The following is a 24,835-nucleotide window of genomic DNA, read 5'->3' as shown; positions in this document are numbered from 1 at the left end:
CATAACCACCAACAAAAGTCTTCATCTCTACTCCCAGCTAGTAATCTGAGAGGTTGCAATGGCGGTGCGAATGCTCTGTACAGGAGGCATTTCCAGATAATGTTGCTCATGTGTGGCTTTGACCAGTCATCTGACTTCAAAGCAGGGAAGCACATCCCATCTGACAAGAACACAGGCTAGATGCAGAGGCTACAAGTTACAATTACAGCTAAGCAAACAACCCTGCCCTGTTGCTGCACTATTGAGGAGAGATTTGAGCCTGAATAGAAAATAATAATCAGATCACGGTGGCCAAGATCATGTTGCAGGGATTATAATGTAGAATAATATAGCCATGGAAAGAGAGTTTAATTTTCTCACCAACGCCCAAAAAAAAACTGCTGAAAATTGAGCAGTGTTGAAATCATTTTCATCAACTGACATTCCAAAAGAATTTGGGACTGCAAAAGCAAATTTGTGAGCTTTCTAAAATGGATGAAGGGATTTCTTTTTTTTAAAATTTACAATTGGAAACAAATTTGTGATATAATGTGCAATGAAAATGAAACTTATTCTTTTGCCAGGAATGGAATAATTAGGTTACAGAAATGATTTCACCAAGAATAATGAGTGTCAATGAATGTATGATCACAAATTTGTCTGGCAGGAGTGTAACTGCTTTTTGCCTTCACTTACCCACAGTCTATAACAAATTAAAACTCACATTCCTTCATGATTCCAACTAATTTTGTGTTTCTGAAATGAAAACAAAAATTGCTGAGAACTGTCACAATCAGCGTCAGTGGAGCTCAGAAAAATAAGTTTAATTGATCCATTCACTCTACAAAACGGTAAGTGGCGTGTGAATGTTACTCACTTTTGTTTTAAATTTGCAGTTTTTATTTGTGATCCACCTATGTTCATTTATTTTATTTTCTCTATCTCCGTTACAGGCTTCATAATGGAGATCATTTCAGGTCCACTCAGAGTATTTGTTTTATGTAATTGTGGAACTAAGTTCTAATGAGGATAAGGGAATTGTCCTACAAACAATTCAAGTCGAATGAACAATGCAGTTGCAGCAAAAAATCTGAATGACCATCCTGGAGTCTTTAGAGAGCTGTCTCTGTCCTCCTCAGATCGCTTTGAACTATTGTACATGGAAATGATATGGCATGCATTGGTTCTGGAAACAGAGGAGTCTGGAGAAATTCTTGAGAAAACAAACTCGATTGGAATGGTCTGTAACTGCACTTTATACAAAAATAAGTAAACATAGGAGTTTTATTTTCTTTTTGCTACTTATCCGTACTTTGCTACTAGACATTTTTCTATCGGGAAAAGAAGCAAGCTGGATTTAATTTGCATGCATGAGTTAAAATAATCTTCATATTACTGTTTGAGATACACCAATTATTGTGTTGAAATGTTAGATTTTCAATGAAGAGGTACAGCAATGTTTGGTAAGAATGAGTTCCATATGGTTTAAAATGTGCCTTCCCGAAGTTCATTACTGCAAAGAAATCTTCTCAGCTGAAACACATTCATCAGGTTAACTGGAGAACCATTTACCATACCTTTCCAAAAGGCTCAAAATGGTGGACTACCCACTAGCATAAATAAACAGAAGCCAAATTAAATCGTTGCCTAAGAGGTTTCAGAATGCTGTGGAATTTTCTGATGTCAGTCGGAACCTTTTCATCTAAAATGCACTGAATCTGAACTTAATGCATTCGCTGTTGGTGAAATTTGTTGCTAAAATCCAGAAGCAAGTTCCAACAAGCTAGTTAATAAGGTCGAGAGTCGGAGGCTGTTATTTAACAAAATGAACATAACAAGTGTTTACTGTGAAATCCTCTAGATTAGAAGCTAATTTGAGGGTACAAAAGATGTTAGGATAAATAGAGCAATTATTTAGCTTTTTTTAAAAAATGCACTGATGGAACTGGGCATCGCTTGCTGAGTCAGTATTCATTGTCCCTCCCTTGTTACTTTTGAGAAGGTGGTGCTGACCAGCTTATATAGTTCATTGTAATCCATTTAGTGTAAGTAGACCCACAATGCAATGAGAGTTCCAGGATTTTGTTGCAGCAACATTGAAGAAATGACAATCTATTTCTAAGTCAGGATGGTGAGTGGCTTAGAGAGAAACTTGCAGGTGGTGGCATTCCCATGTATTAGCTGCCCTTGACTTTCTAGATGGTCATGGTCATGGGTTTGGAAGATGCTGTATAAGAGGCCTCAGTGAATTTATGCAGCACATTTTGAAGATGATGTACCCTAATGCAACAGAGCATTGGTTGTGGAAGGAGTGGACATTTTGCCAATCAAGTGGGTTGCTTTGTTCTGGAAGGTATCAAGCTTACTGAGTGTTTTTTCAAGGTGATCTCATCCACACAAGTGGGGGGTATACCATCACACTCCACATATTGTAGATAGTGGACAGGAAATTGAGGAGTCAGGAGGTAAGTTCGTTGATGCAGTATTCCTAGCCTTTGACATGGCCTTATAGGCAAAATACTCATATAACTAATCTAGTTTATTTTATGGTTAACAGTAACCCCAGGTTGTTGATAGAGGAGATTGAATTAAAGGCAATACCATTAAATGTCAAAGGATGATGATTAGATTTTCTTTTATTGGAGATTGCCATTGCCTGTCACTTGTGTGGCACAAATGTTACTTACTATCATCAGCCCAGTCCTGGTTATGATCCAAATCTTCTGAGGAGTTACAAATGATGCAACATTGTGCAGTCATCAGTGAACATCCTACTTCTGACCTTAAGCAGGAGGGAAGGTCTTTGATGAGGCAATTGATGGTAATTGTACCTTTATGAAATATTGCTGAGATGTCCTGGAGCTGAGGTGACCTCCAACCACCACAAGCATCTGCTATGTGAGGTACGACTCCAGAGTTGACTAGTGTGGCATCCAGTTTTCCAGTTCAGAAAACAATCTCTTCAGAGAGGTACAGTGGTAATGCCCCTGTCTGTGGACCATTCGGCCTGAATTCAAGTTATTGTTCCAAAACTGTGGCATAACATGTCAGAACAGGTTGATGAAAACTATCTAAGAGCTGTTCAAGATGCAAACTTGCGTTTGCTTAAACATACATTCAAATGACTCATTCGAAAACAATCATAAAAATGACTTCTGTTTGAAGTGACCACTTAAGAAACACAAAGATTATTTTCCCTTTTGCTATGAAGACATTGAAAGGGAATGATGACAATTCTTATAACCAATAATCTTAATCCCAATCTAATTAGTAATATTCATGTCCGTTAATTGGCATCCCTCTCTTGATGAAAGATGATGGACACTTAGCAGCAATCTATTTCAGACAGGATGTCTTCATATGGAGCAACATTGCTGCAGAGGGAGGTTCTGCCACAAATGCTGGCAGAAACTACTAGGTGTTGTGGTAGTTGTTTTTGGCAGTGGCATCTCTTGTCAAGCTGGTATAGCACCAGTTACTGTGGTGGTGTGGTGCATGCCCACCAACAGGAGGTGTTGCTATTTCCCTCTGTCATCAACCAGTGACTTCCAAATGTGATAATTGTTGTTCGTGTTGATCATACAATAATATATAGGAGCACAATTAGGGCATTCAGCCTATTGAATCTTCTCCATCATTCTATCATGGTTGATATCTTGCTCAGCTTCATTCACTTGCCTTCTCCGCATAACCCGTGGTCCCCTTACTGATCAAGAACCTACTATTTTTGTCTTAAATACCCTAAATGACTTGGTCTCCACAGCCATCTGTGGCAATGGGTTCCACAAAATCTCCACCTTCTGGCTGAAGAAATTTCTCCTCATCTCAGATAAGCATCCTTGAAGTAGACCTTTGAGTGGATCACTAGTCTTTTGGCTCCAGATAATGCACAAGGCAGTCAGGGTTGAAGCTCATCATTGGTGGGTGGTTGGTTCTGAATTTTTAAAATATCTGGAATTAACATTCTAATGATGACCATAAAACGATTATTGATTGCCGTAAAATTCTCTGGTTCACCAGTGTTCTTCCCACAAAGCAATTTGCCATTCTTACTTGGTCTGTCCTACATGTGGCTTCAGACCCACTGCAATGTGGATGCCTCTAATTGTCCTCTGAAATGGCCAAACAACCAGTTGTGTCAAACTTCCTAAAAATTTCAAAAAAAGAATAGAACTGGATGGACCACATAGCATCAACCCAGGCACTGGAAACGATGGGAAACACAGCCCTCTCAACCCTGCAGATTCTTCCTTAGTAATATCTGGACTCTAATGCCAAAATTGGGAGAGCTATTTCACAGATCAGCCAACTGTATGGGCCAGGACAGACCCAGCAGATGTGACAGCTAAACAATATGCTATTAGGAAGTGAGTAGACCTGGGAGTTCTCAATGTTGACCTCTCAATATATCAGTAAACATGGTCAAAGGCACTTCTTGCTGATAACAACATATTGCAACTTTCCCCACCATCCCCCCACCCCCACCTCCCCCACCCCTAAATCTTTACCAAGCCAGGTGACAACCCTGGTTCAATAGAGAGTGCAGGAAGGCATGGCAAGGGTAGCACCAAGTGAACCTGAAAATTGTACCTGGTGAAGTTGCAAAACAGGACTGCTTGCATACCAAACAGCAACATGCACAAAGTGATAGACAGGACAAAGTTGATTCCACAATCAATGGATCGGATCTAAGCTCTGCAGTCCTGCAACATCCAGTTGTGAATGGTGTTGGAAAGTTAAACAACCCACTGGAGGAGATGACTTCATAAATACCACCAACCTCAATAATGTGGGAGCTCAGCAAATCAATGCAAAAAGTAAGTGCAGCTACAACACTGGCATCTATTAACAGTATGGGAAATTGGCCAAGTATATCCTGTTCACAAAAAGCAGGATAAGTCCAGTCTGGTCAATTACCACCCTACAGCCTACTCTCAAATACCGGAAAAATGATGGAAGGGATTATCGAAAGTGTTAACAAGCAAGGATTACCAATTTCTATCCACTTGGTCAAAATCCTTGGACTCCCTTCTTACCAGCAATGAGTTCACCAACACCAAATAGACTGCAATGGTTCAAGAAGGCAGTTCACCACCACCTTCTCTAGGGCAGCTAGGGATGGGTGATAAGAGTTGGCATAGATAGCAACATCTTATGAACAATATTTTTGTAATATAATGTTATCATTCATAATAGCTGATATTAAGATCTATTCTTGTGAAGGATAACTAGATATTGTGAGCCAACAGACCTATCAATTGGGAATAGTCATTGTAAATCTTTACATTTGTAATTGGTTGGCCTATTTAACTTTATATGTTCAAGAATTGAATTCAGATTAACTCTCAAGGAAATGAGTTTTAAAGGAATGTGCATGAATGTTAAACTACATTCTTTAACTTGTAACAATTCTTAAATTCATAGCGAGAGATTGGTCATCCTGCCAAAAATATGAAATGCCTCTGGATCTAGAACAATATAATTAATGGCTCAACTATAACAAACATCTTGTAAATCTTCAGCTTTGTTTTTATCGGTAACATTCAGAGCTCCATTTACATGTTTAAAGCTTAAAGGCTGTCAACCCAACCCATTCACATCAAGGATCTATTTGCCCAACTTAGAGTGAAAATCATTTCCTATGTGCTGAAGTCCAGAACATTTCAGCAGTAGGTCAGTAAGCAGGCAGGGTTGAGTTGAATTGGGAAAGCTATTAACCTTACCTATAAGTATTCTATACATTAATGCATTCAAATTAATTGGAACAAGTTTAAAAGATCTCAAAGATGGATCTTCTGCTTTGTCTCCCAGCAATAAGTATGACTTCCTACTCAATTATCAACAGAACCTTGGAGCACGATGGACTTGTTGGTTTAAGTATGAGCTATAGAGGACACAAAGGCAGAAATGCTCTTTTAATTCAGCCTTTGCTTATTCCTATCTAAGTCACAACTTAACCTGATATTAAATGGAACAATTTGCAATAATTAGCATTACACACATTGTAGTATCTTTCTACCTTTCTCAGCATTGATTCCAACATTTTTCTGTACTTTTAGCTAATGTTGTTTTTGCATCATCAGATGTAAGTAAAGCATGCCCATTGTTGATCACTGTTGCCCCAGGAATGGGGTCCATGTTGCTTACCAGTACTGTTGACACATATTCTGTGTGCAAGTCCTTTGCCATGTAAGACAAGCTGTAATAACAGTTTATCACAGATTCATCCTTTTGTACATCGTATATTTTGGAGAAGGTTATGATGTTTGGAATAGCATTTCTTTAGACTGTTGATGATAAATGCAGAAGATATTTGAAAAGCTCTCATCATTTCATATCACATAGATCTTCTCTTTCCTGTGTCTTGTAAACACTATGATCCAAGATTAAAGTTCAAAATCACGCAGGAACCATTTATCTTCATGACCTCAGCTTATTGACATCTGCAGGAGCAAAGTACTCTGTTTGAACAGGGAGCTCAGAAATCATATGCATGTGTGTGGTGTCATTTTAAGTGTAGAACCAAATCAACAACCTACCAGAAACAACAATAAGCATGTTCCTATAAAATAAAGGCAACAAAAATATGTAATCATGATCTTGAGAACAGTTGTCACCCGGAGGTGATTCCAAGCCAAGAAGCTAATTGACAAGTTCAAATTACTGCACATCAGTGGCAAAATAACACTCAAATGGACAATACCTGTCACCTGAACTGTGAAATTAGATTCTAATCCAGTGACCATTCCAGCAAAGTGTACTGCTGCTATGGCGTGTACGGTGTGCAGGTCACTTTCGTGGAGGACAAGTTTATCGTCCATTCATCTCTTTTTACTATCACTAGAATACATTTTAACAGGAAATAGTCTGGTTAGATCAGTTTCATTTTACACTGCTGATTATAAATTTGAAGTCTGCCTCACACTGACTTATAGATCAGCTAATATTCTATCTAATATCAAGAAAATCCAGTGATTAGAGATTAAAATGCAATATATACATATCTTCATGAACTTGATCACCTATAAGATTTGGTAGTTTGTTTTCTGTGAACTGTAGTTATGGATCATGTAGATCAATAATTTGATTTGATGATGCAGGTTGTTAACCATACTGAAAGATGACTAATTTTGATCTTTTTTGATGCAAGAATATCACAGAAACACTTGTTGATGACCGGGAAACTGCAGCTAGTATCTACAGTATTTATAGACGATATAATAGTACCTGGAAGTGATTACCAGGCAGTAATCTCATCAAGGGTTTCAAGTGTCAGCAGGAATTGCACAAGGAATGCCTCAGAGGTTTGTAACCATCATCCTAACCTCACACTGATATTAGTGTCTGGAAATCACTGCCATGTGTAGATTACTGTTTTTTAGTGTTTCTATATAGTTTGTAGTAAGGAATCTAAATTTTTCTTTTGGTAATGCTGAGGATCATAGCAGTCACAACTGTGTCATGCAATTAACACAAGTCCATATCTTTACAATAGTGATTCAGCTGTAGCATATTATCATTGTTTAATTTGATTCTTATTTTCTAGTAATCAGTTGCATTAATCTAACATGAGAAATATGTAATGGAGCAGCTAGCATCTCAAAGAGTAAATCACGTTTTAAGTAGTGAAGAAATTTCTCAATTACAATTTCTAACTTATTTCAGATGAACTTAAAGGATCAGAATGCGCAATTCTGCCACTTAATAAAATCTGAGCTGAAAATAAAAAAAACATATAACTAGGAGATTAGAATCTCCTCAGTTGAGGAAATAAAACTGACTGACCTGATTGCAAGGTCAAATCCACATTCCTGCCTACTGTTGACAATCTTCCAGCCTCTTTCATATCAAGAATCTGTCCACCTCTTTCTTAAAAATATCCAAAGCCTCTGATTCCATCCTCCAAGGGCAGCACATAGCTCAGTGGTTAGCATGGCTGCCTCATAGACCAGGGACCTGGGTTTGGTTCCAGACTTGGGCGATGTGAAGTTTGCACATTCTCCCAGTCTCTGCGTGGGTTTCCTCCGACAGTACAAATATGTGCAAGTTAAGTGGACTGGCTTTGCTACATTTCCCATAGTGACAAGGGATGTACAGGCTAGGTGGATTAGCCATGGGAAATGGTGGGGCTGTTCTTCAGAGAGTTGGTGTGGATTCGATGGGCTGAATGGCCTGCTTCCACACTGAAGGAATTCCAGAGTTCTTTTCACGAAAAACTTCCACAGACTCATGCAGCTGTGTATGGGAAACTTTTGCCTCCTCCCTATTTTAATTGGACCACCCCTTATTTTTAAACAGTGACTCCTATTTCTAGATTCTCCCAGAAGAGGGAATAGTCTCTACACATCTCCCCTGTTAAGACCCTTCAGGATCGTATATATTTCAATAAAAGCCACATCTTACTCTTCCAAATTCCACCACCTTAGTCTGTCCAATCTTTCCTCATAGAGACAAACGGTTCATTTCAGGTGTTAGTCTGGTAAATCTTCCTTGAACTGTTTTCAACACATTCACACTCTTCACTAACTAGGCAGATCAATGCTATACTGGTGTGGTCTCATTGGTTCCCCGTAGAAGTGACCCATAACCTCACTATTTTTGTGCCTATTTCCCCTTACAATAAATTATTGCATTCTATTAGTTATCCTAATTACTTGTTGTACCTCCATTCTACTCTTTTGTACTTCATCTTATCTTTCAGATGCTGATTAACTTCATGTTCATTCTTTAATTTTACTTCCATTTTTCTACAATTTGCATTCATTGTTTATATTGTGTGTTATTACTTTGATCAGAGGCTTGGAGATTCTTAGGCCATGATATTTTTAAGGCTGCTGTAGTGATTGGAATGAGGTCAGCCAAATGGATCTCATAGAATACGAGTTTTCTGATTGGATCTGTTAACCTGGACTAATCAGGGAGCCCTGGTTGACAGATATAAAGAGGGGTGTGTTACTTTAGAGCCTGGGTGTCTCTGGGGAAGGAGCATGCGATGTCCACCAACACCCTGGAGTCGTTCAGGGAGAGGTGGGCACCGCAGGGAGTGGAGTGCATTATTTCCTCCTCCAACTCTATTTTGATTTAATCCCTGCCCTCCCCTTCACAGTTTGATCACTCATCGCTTGTCACTGGCCACTTGGGTGCTTCCTTTCTTCCTGGTGGTGGAAACTGAATAAAGATTCATGCACCTTGTGTCTCTCACTGTGTCTCACACCTGCACACACACAACATGGGTGCTGGGGAAAACATAAGCACTACCGCAGTTAGGCAGTAGTGTGGGTGTTAAACAAAAACGGGAGTATCAGAAATTCTGTTCTCTCTGAAAAAAAAACAGGCATGTCAGAGGTTCTGTTCACTCTGAGCGCTGGCTCTGAGGGAGCTGGATCAGTGTCAAGGCCTCTCCACGTTTAAATAAAGGGTGACTTGGTGACGGGATACTGGCCTCTGTTTGGAAAAAATAAATAAACAGGGGTGTCAGGGGTGCTGCACCCTCGAGGATCCAGCTCTGAGCTAGTTGGGTCAGTGTCTTGTTCCATGCACGTGTAAATAAAGGATAACTTGATGGCAGAATATTGGCATTTGTAGAGTTATTTTAGCTGGGTGTTTGGAAGGGAGGGAGGAGATATGGATGGGAAATTGGCCTGCAGTCATTACCTGTAAAATACCTTTACACATTTTTTTCTCGTTATTTTACCTGACAGCCACAGCTTGATTGGTTGACTGGCCTTAATGGAATGGTAGCCAACAGAATGACAAAGAAGATAAACAAGTGAGGAGACATCACGATGTGCAGGAGAATAGCGAAAGAAATTGCTGAGGGGTGGAGATGATGGTTGGAGGAGAAATCACTGTTGAGAGTTGGGGATGGGGACGGGATGAAAATGGTGTTCCAAATGCTTGGGGTTGGAGCCAGCTGTGAAGTAGAAGTCCCAACACAGGACAAAGGGAACGTGCAGATTGCTTGTAAATTTACTGTTTTGCTAGGGTAAGGAGAGGACCAGTTATCAGTTGGCTCGATGGCTCGTGTGTGGTTTAGTATAATGCCAACAGTGAAGGTTCAATTCTTTTTCCAACTAACTTGGAACCTACCTCCTGGTTTTACCCTCTGCTTGTTGAGTGGTGTCTATCAAGCTTTATAACCAATCATTTCTCTGACAGAGAGAGAGATGCCCACCGGGGCTATGGCTAATTATCAATTGCGTCAGAAGAAAACCCTTCTGGCTTATCTGCTTATAAGATACTTATTGTATGGATCCAGCCCTTTTTGCATGTTTTTTATCTTCGATTCTCCTCCAGGCCTAGAAACATGACTAAATTAAACTAATTGTTAAGTAGGAAACACACAGGCTAATTTACTGACTGCCCCCTTTCTGAGAGCAGATTGATGCCCGAATGACTTCCTTGTCTGGCGTCCTTTACAATTGGAAGTGAGTGAGATTGAGGCTAAGTTGAATTTGTAATTATTTACATTTTTATTTCTCAAATGACCCAAACCCACATGCATTATCAGGATATTTTAGGAGAAAGTATTACGGTTAGATTGATTTTATTTTGGATTGTAACTTATAAATGTGAGTGTTGCTTCAATATATTTCATCCCTTTTGTAGATCATTTGATTTTCCATCCAAACATCTTGAAAATCCTGTGTTCCAAAATTATAGCTCAAACACATGGAATGGACATTTATCCACATGACCTTGGTCAAATATAAAATTTAGTTTATGAAATCTCCTTTGTGTCATTCAGAAAAAAAGTGAGAGTGACTGTTTTATTTGAAGGTGAAATATTCTATTTTTCGAGCATGCTTACTGAGGGGAATATTTACAAGACACAGTTTTAGATTTTTTTTACAGGTGCCAGGCAGATACGTTTGAGGTTGTAAGTTCAAGGTTAAAGATCAACAGTCACAAAGTAAGCTGAAAAACAATTTCTGTTCAAATATACAAAGGAAGTGTTCCAAAACCGTTTTTCTCTGTGTACGATGACTGAGCATATAATCAAATCATAAATTACTTTGAGATCCTGGACAAAAGAGCTTAAATTTCCTTAAACTGAAAAATAAACAGAACATCATTTGTATATGTAAAATTTAGGGTCCATTCTCCCTGTTGAAATGCATTCTATATTAATTTCTTTCAATCATGATTTTTTGCTATTAATTCTGTGGGTTCTCCATGCAATAAAATAGTTGATGGCTTGCTTTCTGTGTCACAATGAATTCTAATGCTTTAATTTTACTGTGAATTGTGCCACCTCTCCTTTGAAAGCAAGGAAGAAATCTATTGTTCCCTTCACACAGTACCTTTGTCAGAAAAGAAACATCTACCATTTTATATAAATGTGAGTTGGTATTATAAAACTGTGTTAACAGTTTCAGACAGCAAAAAAAATTACACCTACTTAAGTCTGTGTCTTTGTGATCTTCATTCAGTGTGATCATTTTATGCAAAACAGACGTTAAAATAGTTCAGCAAATTAAAATTAATATATGTATCGTGATATTTTCTGTTCATCCCTCTGCAATGCAGGAATAGATGTTTAAGCCACATTGTTGAGCTATGTCTCTCAGTCAGCATATCAGTGAAACTTTAAGAGATATGCTGATGATATCATTGTATCATTATGGTGTGAGGACTTAAGTATCTCATACTCGATCTTAACTGGAATCACTTGAAGTAGGACATGCTCCAAAAGCATGCTGCTTTGTACAGCTTAATATTTTAATGTTAGCCAAGGCACTTATGTGGCCATGAATGTAACGTTTTTACATAGTAGTCAACTGTAAGAAATGTCTGCTGGATTCTTCAATATCACAATTGGATAGGTACATGGATGGGTGCTTAAGCTAGGACAAATGTTCGGAACAACATCGTGGGCCGAAGGTCCTGTTCTGTGCTGTATTGTTCTATGTTCTATGTTCTATGTTCAATGTCCATATCCAATTTCTCATGTTACAGGGAAAAAAATCAGCATTAGTACATCAGGTAAAATATCCTGTCAGAGGCAAAATTATATTAGATGAAATAGTTCCTATTTGGAATTGCTCTAAAATGGTGTGAAATAAGCACAACCGATTGTGTATTTTAGCAGAATACATCAAGTATTGCAGAAGGTTTATATAAATATGTGGTATTTTCTATTGGACAAGTTCAAACTATTCCAGTTAAGTAAGTGTCATAAAGTTGAAATGCTATTCAAAATGCTTGGTAAGAAGGCAAGAAACTCAAAACTTGCACATGACATGCATAAACAACTTGATATGCAGTCAAAGGGTCTCCTCTTACCTCTGCAACCTCAAACCTTGAACCTAACTGCTTTTGTTTCAGATTCATAAGGAGTTGATAGGGCCAAGATTTTATTCCTAATAAATGCTGCATAACTAAGTCTCAGTCAAGGCAGCTGTACATTTCCTATGACTAACCACAGAACTCTTGAAGTAAGAAAGGAAAATCAAGTCCACTTTACTGCTCTAGTTAACTATCCAGCTACCATCCATTGCAAGTGAATGTTTAGATTTACACAGCTGACTCACCTGCTGCTACTCATTATAAAGCCATATGAAAGATTACAGCTAATTAAAAAATATACCAAAGTGTGTCAAAAAATCTTGAAGATGACCATGAAAATTGGGGAGCAGGAATTGACCCTCCTTGCTGCATTACCTGGGTTCCCCATCATGGTTTTATGGCTTTGGCAGCAGTGATTTTACACCAAGGGGCTAGAGTTTCAGTGACAGGTGCAGTTTTGAATATTAACAGTGAATTGATTTCATATCCATTTTCAAAGAGAAGTTTCAGAAATTGGGAGTAAAATAAAAGCTTTAGAACTCAAAGTGAACCACCAACTGCTTATTTTTATAGAGAGAACTTATAACATTACTGGCAAAAACGTATAAGCTAAAATAAATCTATTTTGAGTATACTTCAACAGGAAGAATCAAATATTTGTCATTTGAATTTTGGAATCCGTTACCAAACATTATACGTCTGAACCTTGTGCCCCCACCCATTGACCTCAGCTCCATTCCTTTGGTCTGCCAGGTTCTTGCTCTCCATTTTGTTTTTTAATCCTTCTTCAGTCTCATCTCCCTTTATTGGCTGTCATACTTTCTTCTTATTCGAATTCCCCAACATGAAGTACAAGCCAATTCTAAAACACTATTCATCCACACATAACCAGTGAGGGGAGTAAAAAAAATGTTGAGGAATTGAACATAATCTTTTTTAGTTTCTTAAGAGAGAGGGATAATGTCTAAGAATTGGAATACTGCAAACAATATATTCTTATCAGCAAGTTTTGAGAAGGTTTGTAGCTCAGGTTGAGGTTCTGAATATTGGTTTGCTCACTGAGCTGGAAGGTTCATTTTCAGACATTTCGTCACCATACTAGGTAACATCATCAGTGAGCCTCTGGAGGAAGCACTGGTGGTATGGCCCGCTTTCTATTGATGTGTTTACGTTTCTTTGGTTTGGTGATGTCATTTCCTGTTGTGACATCATTTCCAGTGGCGAAATATATCCATGTCCAAAAAGAAAGAGAAGGGCAGACATTGCAACTCTAGGCCAGTTTTGAAAGCAGCATGGAGCAATAACCTGCACATGTTTGTTCATCATATTTGACAATCTTGATGAGGTCACAGAAAGGATAAGGTGGGTGGGGATGCGAAATTAAATCAATGTCTTTGTATATGGACCTTTGAAAATATTTGTCAAAAATTAGTTTTGTGAGGAAACTGAAACCCTTAATAAGAAAAGGAGCAGCGTCCATACAAAATTAGCGAAGGAAACAGAGAATTGTTGTGAATGTCTGTTTTCCAACCTGGACGAGGGAGAGAGAGTTCCAGTAAATCCAATACTGGGCCCAGTGCTGTTTTTGATATCCGGGTGACTGAGGTTGGGCGCTAATAGAAAGTCCTTTTAATAAAGGATGAAATTAATGTAATAAAAGATAAAGAATCTTTGAATAGAAATTCATTTAGACCAGCAAACTGGCAAGAATCTTTACTGACCCCACACAGTAATGACAGTATTGGAGAGAGCATAAATCAGGAAATTAGAGGAATATGTGACAAATTTAATGATCATGCGGGACCTTATCTTCATACAGACTGGGCAAATCAAATTGACAAATTAGCTTGGAGATGAATTTATAAAATGTATTCTAAATAATTTTTAAAATGAAAAGTATGTAGGGGAGCTAATTAGGAAGTTTGAGAGTATGATTAAGACTGAAAATAGGGTGTTAAATTTTAAAAAATGTCAGATAAGAATGTAGAAGTGTTACACGCAGGCATACCATTTAGGAGCAGAATTAGGTCATAAAGCGTTTCAAGCCTGTTCCACCATACATTAAGGTCATGGCTGATCTGATTGTGTTCTGAATTCCACATTCCCAGTTATCCCCAATAATATTTGATTCTTTTAGTAAACAAGAATATATAAATCTCCCCCTAAAAACATTCAAAAACCCCAGCTCCACTGTCTTCAAAGGAAGATTTCCGAAGTCACACAAACCTTTGGGAGCAAACAAATCCCCGTCCTCTCTGTCCTAAAACAAAGCCAGCTAATTTTCAAATCAGGCTCTTTATAAACTTCAAACAAGTCACTCCTCTCTCTTTTAAACTCCGCTGTAAACAAGCCGACCCTGTCCAATCTCCCTTGCCAAGACAACCTCCAGGTATCAATCTTGTAAACCACCTCCGAACTGCCTCCTGCTACTTACATCCTACCTGAATTAAGTAGACCAAAAATGTATACAGTATTCGAGATGTCATCTCACCATTCTGGAGGGAAGATCATTGATGAAGCAGCTAAAGACGGATAGGCTTGTGACATGACTGTAAGAAGCTCCTGCAGAAAGGTCCGAGGGCTGAGCTGACCTCTAACAACCACAACCACCTTCCTTTTTATCAGCTATGACTCTAAGCAGCAGAAGTTTTCCCCTAAATAACTCTAGTTTTGCTAGCGCTCCTTGAATGCCACACTTGTCAAATGCAGCCCTGATGTCAAAGGGGGTCACTCTCAAATCACCTCTGTGTCTCAACTCTTTCATCCATGTTGAACCAAGGCTGTAATGAAGTCAGGGGCTGCATGGCCTTGGTGGAACCCAAACCATGCGTCATTAAGCAAGTTATTGTTTAGCAAGTGCTGCTTGACAGAGTTGTTGTTGACATATTATCATCTTTCTTTCATTTTACTGATGATTTAAAGCAAATAAGGTATGAGAAAGACACAAAGGATCTAAGGATGTTTAAATGATTGGGCAAGAAAATGGCAGATGCATTATAATGTGAGGAAATACAAATAATCTATATTGATAGAAATAATGCTAAAGCAGAATATTTTCAGAAGGTGAGGGACTACTAAATGTTGGTATCATAACATATTGAGGGTTGGGGTAGTCTCTGTACATGATTCACAGAAAGCTAACATGAGTGTGCAGTGAACAACTAAGAAGATACACAGTTTACTGGCCTTTATTGGAAGGGTTTGGTGCATGAAATGTAGGAAGTGTTGCCCCAATCATACAAATCCTTGGCGAAATCACATTGAATTACTGCGTATAGTTTTTTTCACTCGATTGAAGGAAATATATATTTGCCTGAAAATGTAGTAGATCAGATATGACTAAATTGGTTCCTGAGCGAAGAGGACATTCCTACGGGGAGAGATTTAGTAGAATGGGTGTATATTTTCAATAGTTTAAAAGAATAAAAGTCGATCCTGGTGAAACAAAAAAAATCTCAGCCAGTGTGCCAGGGTAGACACTGAGACTGTATCCCCTGACTGGAGAGTCTCAGACGAGGGGTTGATTCCTAGAATAAGGAGTCGGCCATTTAGGCTGAGGTGGAGAGAAATTTCTTTACTCGTAGAGTCATGAAAATTGGAATTCTCTACACTAAAAGGCAATAGATCAGAGAGTGGAAATATTCAAAACCATGACCGTTAGAATTTTGAACGTAAGAGAATCATGGGTAGGGAAGTTAGGTTAGTGCTAAACATCATCCATGACATAATGTGATGGCAGAACAGTGTTCATGAGGCAAATGGCCAGCTCCCTCTCCTTCTTATGTTCTCTGGTTAATGAAGCTTGAGAAGCCATTTAACAGTAATGTTTAAAATCAGGAAGAATTTAGATAACTTAAACAAAGAAAAGCACCGGTTGAAGATTTGACAAATAGAGGATGGAGATTTAAAATGATGGCAATATTTTCAATGTAGAATGAGGGAAAAACTTTTTGAAGTTGTGAGTGGTTAGGATTTGTTAGGTTGAGCTGTTGAGTTGAATTGAGGCATTCGACAGGGTAATGGATGAAATAGTGAGCGAGAATCTGGGGGAAAAGCAAGAGATTGGCACAGGGTAGTGATGCTGATTTGGAGAGCCAGTGCTGGCTCCTTCTGCACTGTCACATTTCTGTGACTGAGATTCAGAATAGACTACATGATGCAAGTTGAAAGGTAATTTAAGGAATTGGTAAATACTTGATGGAGAAGCAAGTGAGTTACTGTAAATGGTTTCATTATCAAGATGAGTAGCTCAAGTCTGAACATTTTTCAACATGCTAGATCCATCTTAGAAGAAAGGTCTTAATTGTCACTCTGCGGGGATGGGTGGGAATCAAGTCCACCCTGCTGATCAGGGCAGCAATTAAGTGCTGTGGTGAGCTAGTTAGGAGGCCTACCTCAGTTCTTTGGGAGTTTGGCCTAATTATATTATACAACTTTAGGTCATTATCCATTATGCCTCATCCGGCTCTTATATCTTTTATACCTTCATTCCAGTTCATCCCCCACTCATCTCCCATGGCTCTTGATAACAACTCCCCCTTCCCACCCCCCCCCCCCCCCCCCCCCCGCTACCCCCATGCCAACTCACAGCAAATCGCCAAGTATTTATTTACACTGATCTCAGGAGCTCTATGACCATGAAATGATATAAAACTCTGAAAACCTAATATAGCTGTCACTATCCAAACTTTTATTTATACTCCACATCAAGACAATTAATCCTTTCATATGCGCTTTAAACAATCAATCAAATACGAACCTACCTACTGAGTGATAACTTTTGGAAAGTTGCCAGCACTCCTACAGACCTCTTAGGGGAATGTCAACAAACCCACTATTAAACTGTAAAACTGATTCTACACCACCTGCCCTGTTAATCAACTTTTTAAAAATCCTGCAGCTTGTTTCCTTTGTTTTCAATTTTAAAGGGCTGGAGATTTAAATATCATAAGATCATGAGAATTAAACATATTAAACATTCATGTCACCTCCATAAATTCCTGATTCCACTACTGTATGTCAGACCCTGTAACAGCTAAACAGCCCTGCTGAGTTTGGGTTTCCATTCTGTGTGAATCATGCCCTTCTAACATTCCCCTACTGCCAAAAAATGGAAATTAATTTTGGAAGTCTGCAGTGTCTTTTTGACGCTGCAAAAGTCTGGCTCTAAGACATGTACTAAAAAGACTTTGTGAAGCTTCAGTCTGGAAAAACTGCCAAAGGCAAAAAATAGGCCATGTAATGGCACAATTGTTGGGAATTGATGGCATCTTCTTTCATTCTTTCCAGATTTTCTGCCCCGCCACAATTACAATCCATCAGATCTGAATGGGTAGCACTTTGCCCTCTCTGAAACCCTCCCCCCCCACCAAATTCTCTTGAAGTCATACTTGAAATGATAATTCATTATTTGTACTGCTTATACCACTGGATCTGTAAGCACAAGAACAACTATCACTTTATAATGCAATATTAATGTGTGAATCTTCAATTTTACATATTAAATTTATTTGTCACCTCTCATGGTTCTGTTCCTATTCAGAAGTGGGCTTCATTTTCTGTCAACTCATTGCTTTGGTTAAGGACACGCTTCTCAGCTTGCTTCTACTTCACTGCTCTTCAAGTGATATCAAGGCAATGGCATTTAAAATGCATCTCAAGTACCACTGAACTCTGATTATAACATGTTTGTTTCCAAACAGGATTTGTGAAAAATCTGCTCGGAGATAAGAACCCAAGCCATGAACATTGAACAACAAGGTGAAGTAAAGGTAAACAAATGCCAAAATCTATAACATTTTCTCCAATCATAAAATAAAATATTGTACAATGTCATTGAAGAGATCACAAAATTTGGAAATTTGTATCTGCCTGGTGTGCTTCTATCTATATTTCAATACAACTATATTCACATTATATATTGATAAATGTTAATAATCGCAATGTCAGCTCATACTTCTTGCACATCAACTTTATTTCATTTATGAAACTGTTATGAAATTTATGCTCCACTTCTGTGTCACTGTTAGAATTTACCTATTAGAATTTTATATATTGATGTTTATAGATAATGCTGAAGTCAAAGTCTCGAAATGTAATGTGAATCTATAAACATTATGTATGAATAGAACAAAAGTACATATGAACTTTAGAAACAGGAGCAAGAGCAGGTCATTGCTCCCACAAAGGTGCCTTACCATTCAATAAGGTCATGAGTTGTTGGTAGGTGGGTGATAGAATAAGGGGTGATGTAGTGATCAGTGGATCCAGCTGGGGGAAGAATTGGTAGGTTCCAGCATTCAGAGGTGCATTGACTGATCTTGATCACTCATGTGAGGGATCACTGAATAAGTTACAGTACTGTATCTAGCTCCTCAAGTCTTGACCCTGGGCTTTGACTGCCACTGCCTCTGGCTTTTCACGGGAAGGCCTCCTCTCCTCATTCCCTTTTGATAATATCCCTGATCCTTGTCTCTTCCACTACAAATGTAACAGTGCAGATTCAGAGGACATTGGAGCTTGCTCTCTGTGACAACCCCCAAAACTCCCATGGGGGATCACTAATTAATCTCCATGTTAGTAATTTGTAGAAATTCGAGTGGCCAAGAACTATTTAAAGTAAAAATTAACAACTTTATTTCATAAAGCATAACAGAGAATAATTAAATAACAATTATTTACAACTCCTTTCTCTAACCTTCCCTTCTATAATACTAGTCCGATAAACACCAACCCCCAAACCAATTAAAATTTAGAGAAAAATTCAAATTTTAAAACCAGCCAGCGGTCGAATCTTCTCTTTATTTTCATCGGTAGATTGGCTCTTCAGCTCAGTGTTGAGGTTTTTCTTTGTGCAAACTCCTTCTCTAGACAGGTACCTCTCAGAGTGTTCTGACTAGCAGTCTACTGCTGTTGGTCTGGTGGCAGTTCTCCTCCTAACTATTCAAATTTCCCTGGTCTTATACCCCAATGCATCAGATCGCATCATTGGCTTTTAAGATTGTCAATTCAAACCTGATTGGAATTTGGTATTTTTCAGGGTATAGGTTAAACTATAATTTGGCCTAATTCAAATCTGTTTTGTCATTTCCAAGCATCCAGCTACCCCAGGAGCTGGAGCACATGTTACATTGTGTCTTATTGAGAACACTTGGTACTGTCATGCTAGCTTTTACTCTCTTCAAGGTATATTACACCCACATCTTCATAATAATGTGGAATTTGCTGAGTTCCCTTCATAATAGACTATGGCTGCCCTGCAGGAACTTTACAAAGTTGACCCACCAGGAGGCCTAGGTTAAAGTACCAACTGCAGCAGAGGTGTGTAATAACATCTCTGAGCAGATTGATTAGAAAAATAGGTTAAATTAAAAAAAACAGAACCAGCAGGCTCTCTTGTCCCACAGTGATTATAAAAAAAAGCAGACCCTTGTGTTTGTGCCCTGGTGTCCTTGGAGAGGGAGCATGAGGTGTCCATCAATGCCTTTCGAGAGAAGTGGGCACTGTGGGGGATATATTGCATTATCTCTCCCTGCAGCTCCATTTTGATTTGGCCCCTTCCCACTCTCCCTATGTTCCCCTCATGTTTGATGGTTTGCATTGCCCATAATAGGCTTGCTTGCAAATACTTAATCGGCTACTGAGGTGATTACTGGTGTAGTGATTGTAACAAAGTCAGCCAGGTGAACCTCACAGAATATGAGTTCCCTGATCATAGCGGTTACCCTGGTCCAATCAAGGAGCCCTGGCTGACAGATATAAACAAGAGTGACAGAGGTTCTGTTCTCTCTGGGAGCTGGATCAGTGTCAAGGACTCACCATATGTAAATAAAGGGTGACTTGGTGATGGGATATCGGCCTCTGTGGTGTTATTTTAATTGGTGGTGGTTAAAAAGAAGTTGCAGTGATTTTGTTGAGGGAAGTCATTCAGCTGTGTGTGATAACACTCCTGAATGTGAAAGGAAAGAAAAGGGAAAAAAGAAGCAGACTCCAAAAAGGGCTTTTGAGGTACAGTGGTAGTATCTCTATATCTGAGCCAGGAGGCCTGGGTTCAAGTCCAGAGGTGTGTAATAACATCCCTCAACAGGTTTATTAGACAATAATATAGAGCAGACCTCAGACATGCATTGTTTTATTTCACCCCCCCCCCCCCGACTCCATTTTGATTTAATCCCTTCCTGCTCTCCATACCCTTCCCACAATTCTGATGGTTTGCATGGCTGAAACTGGCTTTGCATGGAAGTAATCAACTGGCTGCACAGTGGCAGTTAATAGGTAAAAACAAAAAAAAGGTCACAGTGATTTGATGGTGGGAAAGCCATTCGATTGTGTGTGTGCTAACACTTCCAGACGTATAAAAGAGAGTGATGCCAGTTCCTTTGGCACAACTGGTCAGTGTGTTCAAATTTTAATTGAATGGTTGCTGGCCTGAGGCCATTCAGGAATGCTGCATTTGTTATTCCCCCTTCACATTCTCCCTACTCTTTCCGTCATTTTAATGGCTTGTGTTGCCTGCAATGGGTTTGGCATGTAAATATCCAATTGGCTGCATGGGTGTTTTATTGGTGGTGTTGCTAGTTAGAAACACAAAAAAAAGTCACGGTGATTCGGTGGTGGGAAAGCCATTTGGGTATGAATGATAACACTTCTAGATATTAAAAACAGAAGCATCCCATCCTGGCCAAGTTGGCTATAAACAGGTCCAAGCAGCGGGCTGTGGACGGGGTCATATGTGCCAACTCTCTGCCTCTCTTCCTTGAAAACATGAATGATTTACTGGTAGTATCTAACAGATTTATTTTTAAATTCTGTGGTGATTGGTGATTGTAAAAAAAGAAATCATTTGTGTGTGACAATACATCTGGATATAGAAAAAAGAATGAAAAAGTAATTAAGCAGACCCAGGGATGGGTCTGAAAATCTATCATGGGCTGAGACTAGCCTACCTACGCTATGAGTAGTGTCTCCATTTTGGTGTTCAACAATAAAAGATGTCCCTTTCCAGTCAGGCTTCCTGAATTATTCCATTCTCTCAGCCCAAATGGGTCATTCAGTATTTGTCTCAAATTGTTTCATATCAACTGTTTCAGCAGCTTCCCTGTAAGAGGTGCAGGCTGCCTTTAAGAGATTTGGCCCCCTTGCTAACCAGCTCAAAAGTGCATTTATTGCTGGCTTTATGCAGCAATTATATAAATTAGTAAACAGCATGAAGCTTGCTGCCTTCATAGGAAGCATCCAGCTTCATTATATCCACATTTCCGTGCTGAAGAATGTTATGCTGCTCTTGTCATTTAGTTGAAATAAAGAGTTATGGTCTGAATGGTGATTTAAATTCTATTCAGTACACTTTATCAAAGGATAATCACAAATATTTTGGCCAATTCTTCCCCTCAATGCACCTGGAACAACTTTGAAAGCGGTGCATGGCTTTATAAATAACTATATGTGGTTATGATTTCATTCTCTGGTACTGTGCATTAAATGATTGATTTTTTAATAAAAATTTAAAAACTCAAATCTAGTTCCAATTTAGATTGCTAAAAGTTAAGTGGAAAATGTGTAAATGTATTGTGAGAAAGAAAGATTGAGTATATGATTAAAATGTGCCAGACAGAACAGAAAGAATTATGATAATTATAAATTAATATGAAAAACTAGCAAAAAGAAAATAATGAGAGGATAACATCTCCAGATTACTGCTAATATTCTCAGGCTGGGGGTAATGATTCTTTCACTCACCTCCTTCTTCCTCATATATTTCCTTTCAAGAAAGAGATGCATAAATGCAAGTTCTTACTGTTTAATTTACTATGGTTAAAACTTATTTGTTTTTGTTGCTCATGAGTAACAGCTTGAGAACTCATGCAGAGACACTCTCAGATTGAGATCTATAATATCTACACATAAAAAAACTAAGTATAGCACTGTGTTTTCTCTGGGCGCTCTCTAATGTAACGTGATGGTGGTTTGTCAATGGATTAATTCAAATCATGCATCGGGGGTCAGAGGGCAGTGGTGAGAAACAACTGAGGAGGATTCTGGGAGTCACCATGACTGAGAATGTGATCGCAGAGGACCTGGCATCAAAGAACCTGAGAAGAACAGGAACTAAGAGTAAATAATGTAGTGGGTTTAAACTAGTAGGGGTGGGGTTGTAGAGCGGGTTGGCTTTGAAAGTACCAGAGACGGCAAAAGAGAGATGAGGAACAGGGAAACGGGAGTTAGAGAAGGCTTGTGTATTGACAATGAACAAAGAAGTGGTTGCTTTCCAATGGACAAGAAAGAGATAATGGCAGGGTTAAGTTGTATGTATGTTTGTAAATGCATGAAGTATAACAAATAAAATTGGGGAAGTGCAAGCATAAATGGTTCTAAAGGACTACAACGGAGTAGCCAGCACAGGACTGGACACTTAACATCCCATGTTATAATGTTTTTAGCAGAAACTGGATGGTCAAAAAGGGAGGAGGTGTGCCAGTCTTGATCAAAGATCATATCATTGCCCTTGAATGAGATGCAGTTTCTGAACGAGAAAACATATGGTTGGAGATGAGAAATAGGAAGGGAGCAGTGATCTTGTGTAATATTTATTACAGACCTCCAAGTAGTGGGGTGGAAGTCAAACATGGCATATATAGGCAGATGACAGAAATGTGCACTACAAGTATGGTTGTGATAGTTAAGGATTACAATCACTGCCAGGCAGACTGAGAAAAACATAGAGTATGGAGCACAAAAGGGGAGATGTTCCTGCAAATATGTGCAGGAGTATTTTCCTGAAAAGTACATTTGCAGTCTTACAGGGAGGGAGCTGTGCTGGATCTAGTCCTAGGAAGTGAGGCAAGTCTAGTAAAGAACGTCAGAATAGGGAAGCATTTTGAAAATAGCAATCATAGTGCATTAAGCTTCAATATAATGATGGAAAATTATGAAAAGCAGTCAAGGATTAAGATCTCAGACTGGAAATGGGTAGATGTTAGGGGACTAAAAGTTGAACAGGACCAAGTTGATTAGAAACACATTTTGATGGATAAAACAGTGAACAAAAAATGAGGATTTCAGAAGAAAAATGAATAGGGTGAAAGCTAGACACATATCCATGAAAAATAAATAAGGTTATCCAAACTTAGAGTACTCTGGATGACTAAGGTTGTTGATGAGAAACTAGTGAAGGTAAAGGAGGCATATGATGCATAGCAGAATAATAATGCAATAGAAAACATGAAGAGTATCTCAAATGCAGAAGAGAAGTTAAGGCGGGAAAGAAAGCATAAGGAAAGGATGGCAGGCTGTGCTCAAACAATTAATAAAATGTTCTTCAAACATGTTAATAGTAAAAGATTAGTGAAGGATAGAATGGGGCCCATAAGGAACAAGCAGCGTAAGGTGTTTGCTGAAGGATATAGCAGAGATACTAAATGAATATTTTGCTTCTGTCTTTACCAAATTGGAATTCTCTTTGTATTATTTTTCCTTAGTTTTTATTTTATTTTAAGTTAATGAGAATGGCACCGATGCATGATGACGGTATAAACTTTTCATTGTGTTTTGCATTGAATACACGTGACAATAAATGATTCAATTCAAAATGGTGACAATGGCTTCATTGAAAATGTTACTCAGTTGGTGTTGAGCAACTGAGTAGTATAGTGATAGATAAAGAAGAGAAGCTAAAAAGGCTGGCAACACTCCAGGTACAAAAGTTACCAGGTCTGGATGGGATGCATCTCAGATGGTTGAGAGAAATAAGAGAGTAAATCTTGGAGACAGTGACAGAAATTTTCCAGGTCTCTCTGAACACAGGATTAGTCTGGGAGACTGGAGGACTACAAATGTGACATTGTTGTTTAAGAAAGGGGCAAAGAATAACCTAGGAAACTGCAGATATGTCAGCTTGACTTCAATAGTGGAAAAACTGATGGGCCCATAATATGGAATAAGGTAAATATAGAATAAGAGAAACATAAGTTAATACGAGACAGTCAACGTGGCTTTGGCTTTGTCAAAGGCAGGTCATGTCTGACCAATTTAATTGGGTTATTTGACAAGATGATAAGAGCAGTCGATGAGGCTAATGATATTGATGTTGTACATTTGGACTTACAGAAAAAATTTGATACGGTGCCATATGGCAGGTTAGTGAGCAAATGAGAAACTTTTGGGATTGATGGTCCTTGGCAGCATGGATTAGAATTAGCATTCGAAAAGATAGGAAACAGAGGAAAGGTATAGATGGGCATTTCTCAGGCTGGAGATGAGTGGAAAATGGTGATCCCCAGGAATCGTTGTTGGAACCCTTGCTTTTTCTGATTTGTATGAATGGTTTAGAGATGGTTGTTGAGGAAAATATCTCTACATTTTCACATAATACTATGTAAGGGAGAATAGTGGGGATGATGCTACACAATTTCAGAGGGACATTGACACATTGGCCAAATGGGCAGACACTTGGCAGATGAATTTCAATGCAGAGAAATGTGAGGTAATGCATTTTAGTAAAAGAAATATGGAGAGACAATACAGGCTCAATAATACAAGGGGTGAGAGGAGTACAGGAGCAGAGGGACTT

The 24,835-nt window shown here is 38.7% G+C and overlaps 1 long non-coding RNA gene across 1 annotated transcript; it reads left to right on the top strand.

The window, feature by feature from the left end:
- Nucleotides 1–263: 263 nt before the first annotated feature.
- LOC140464217 (uncharacterized) lies at nt 264–18,021 on the top strand. The gene is made up of 3 exons (XR_011954880.1): nt 264–830; nt 933–1,219; nt 17,970–18,021. It is a non-coding gene; the product is annotated as an uncharacterized lncRNA (long non-coding RNA).
- The last annotated feature ends 6,814 nt before the right edge of the window (nt 18,022–24,835 follow it).

This window comes from Chiloscyllium punctatum, chromosome 39 (genome assembly GCF_047496795.1).
Source record: "Chiloscyllium punctatum isolate Juve2018m chromosome 39, sChiPun1.3, whole genome shotgun sequence".
Lineage (NCBI taxonomy): Eukaryota > Metazoa > Chordata > Chondrichthyes > Orectolobiformes > Hemiscylliidae > Chiloscyllium > Chiloscyllium punctatum.
The sequence above is the reverse complement of the archived record's forward strand: the minus strand, read 5'-3'. Positions and strand labels throughout refer to the sequence as shown.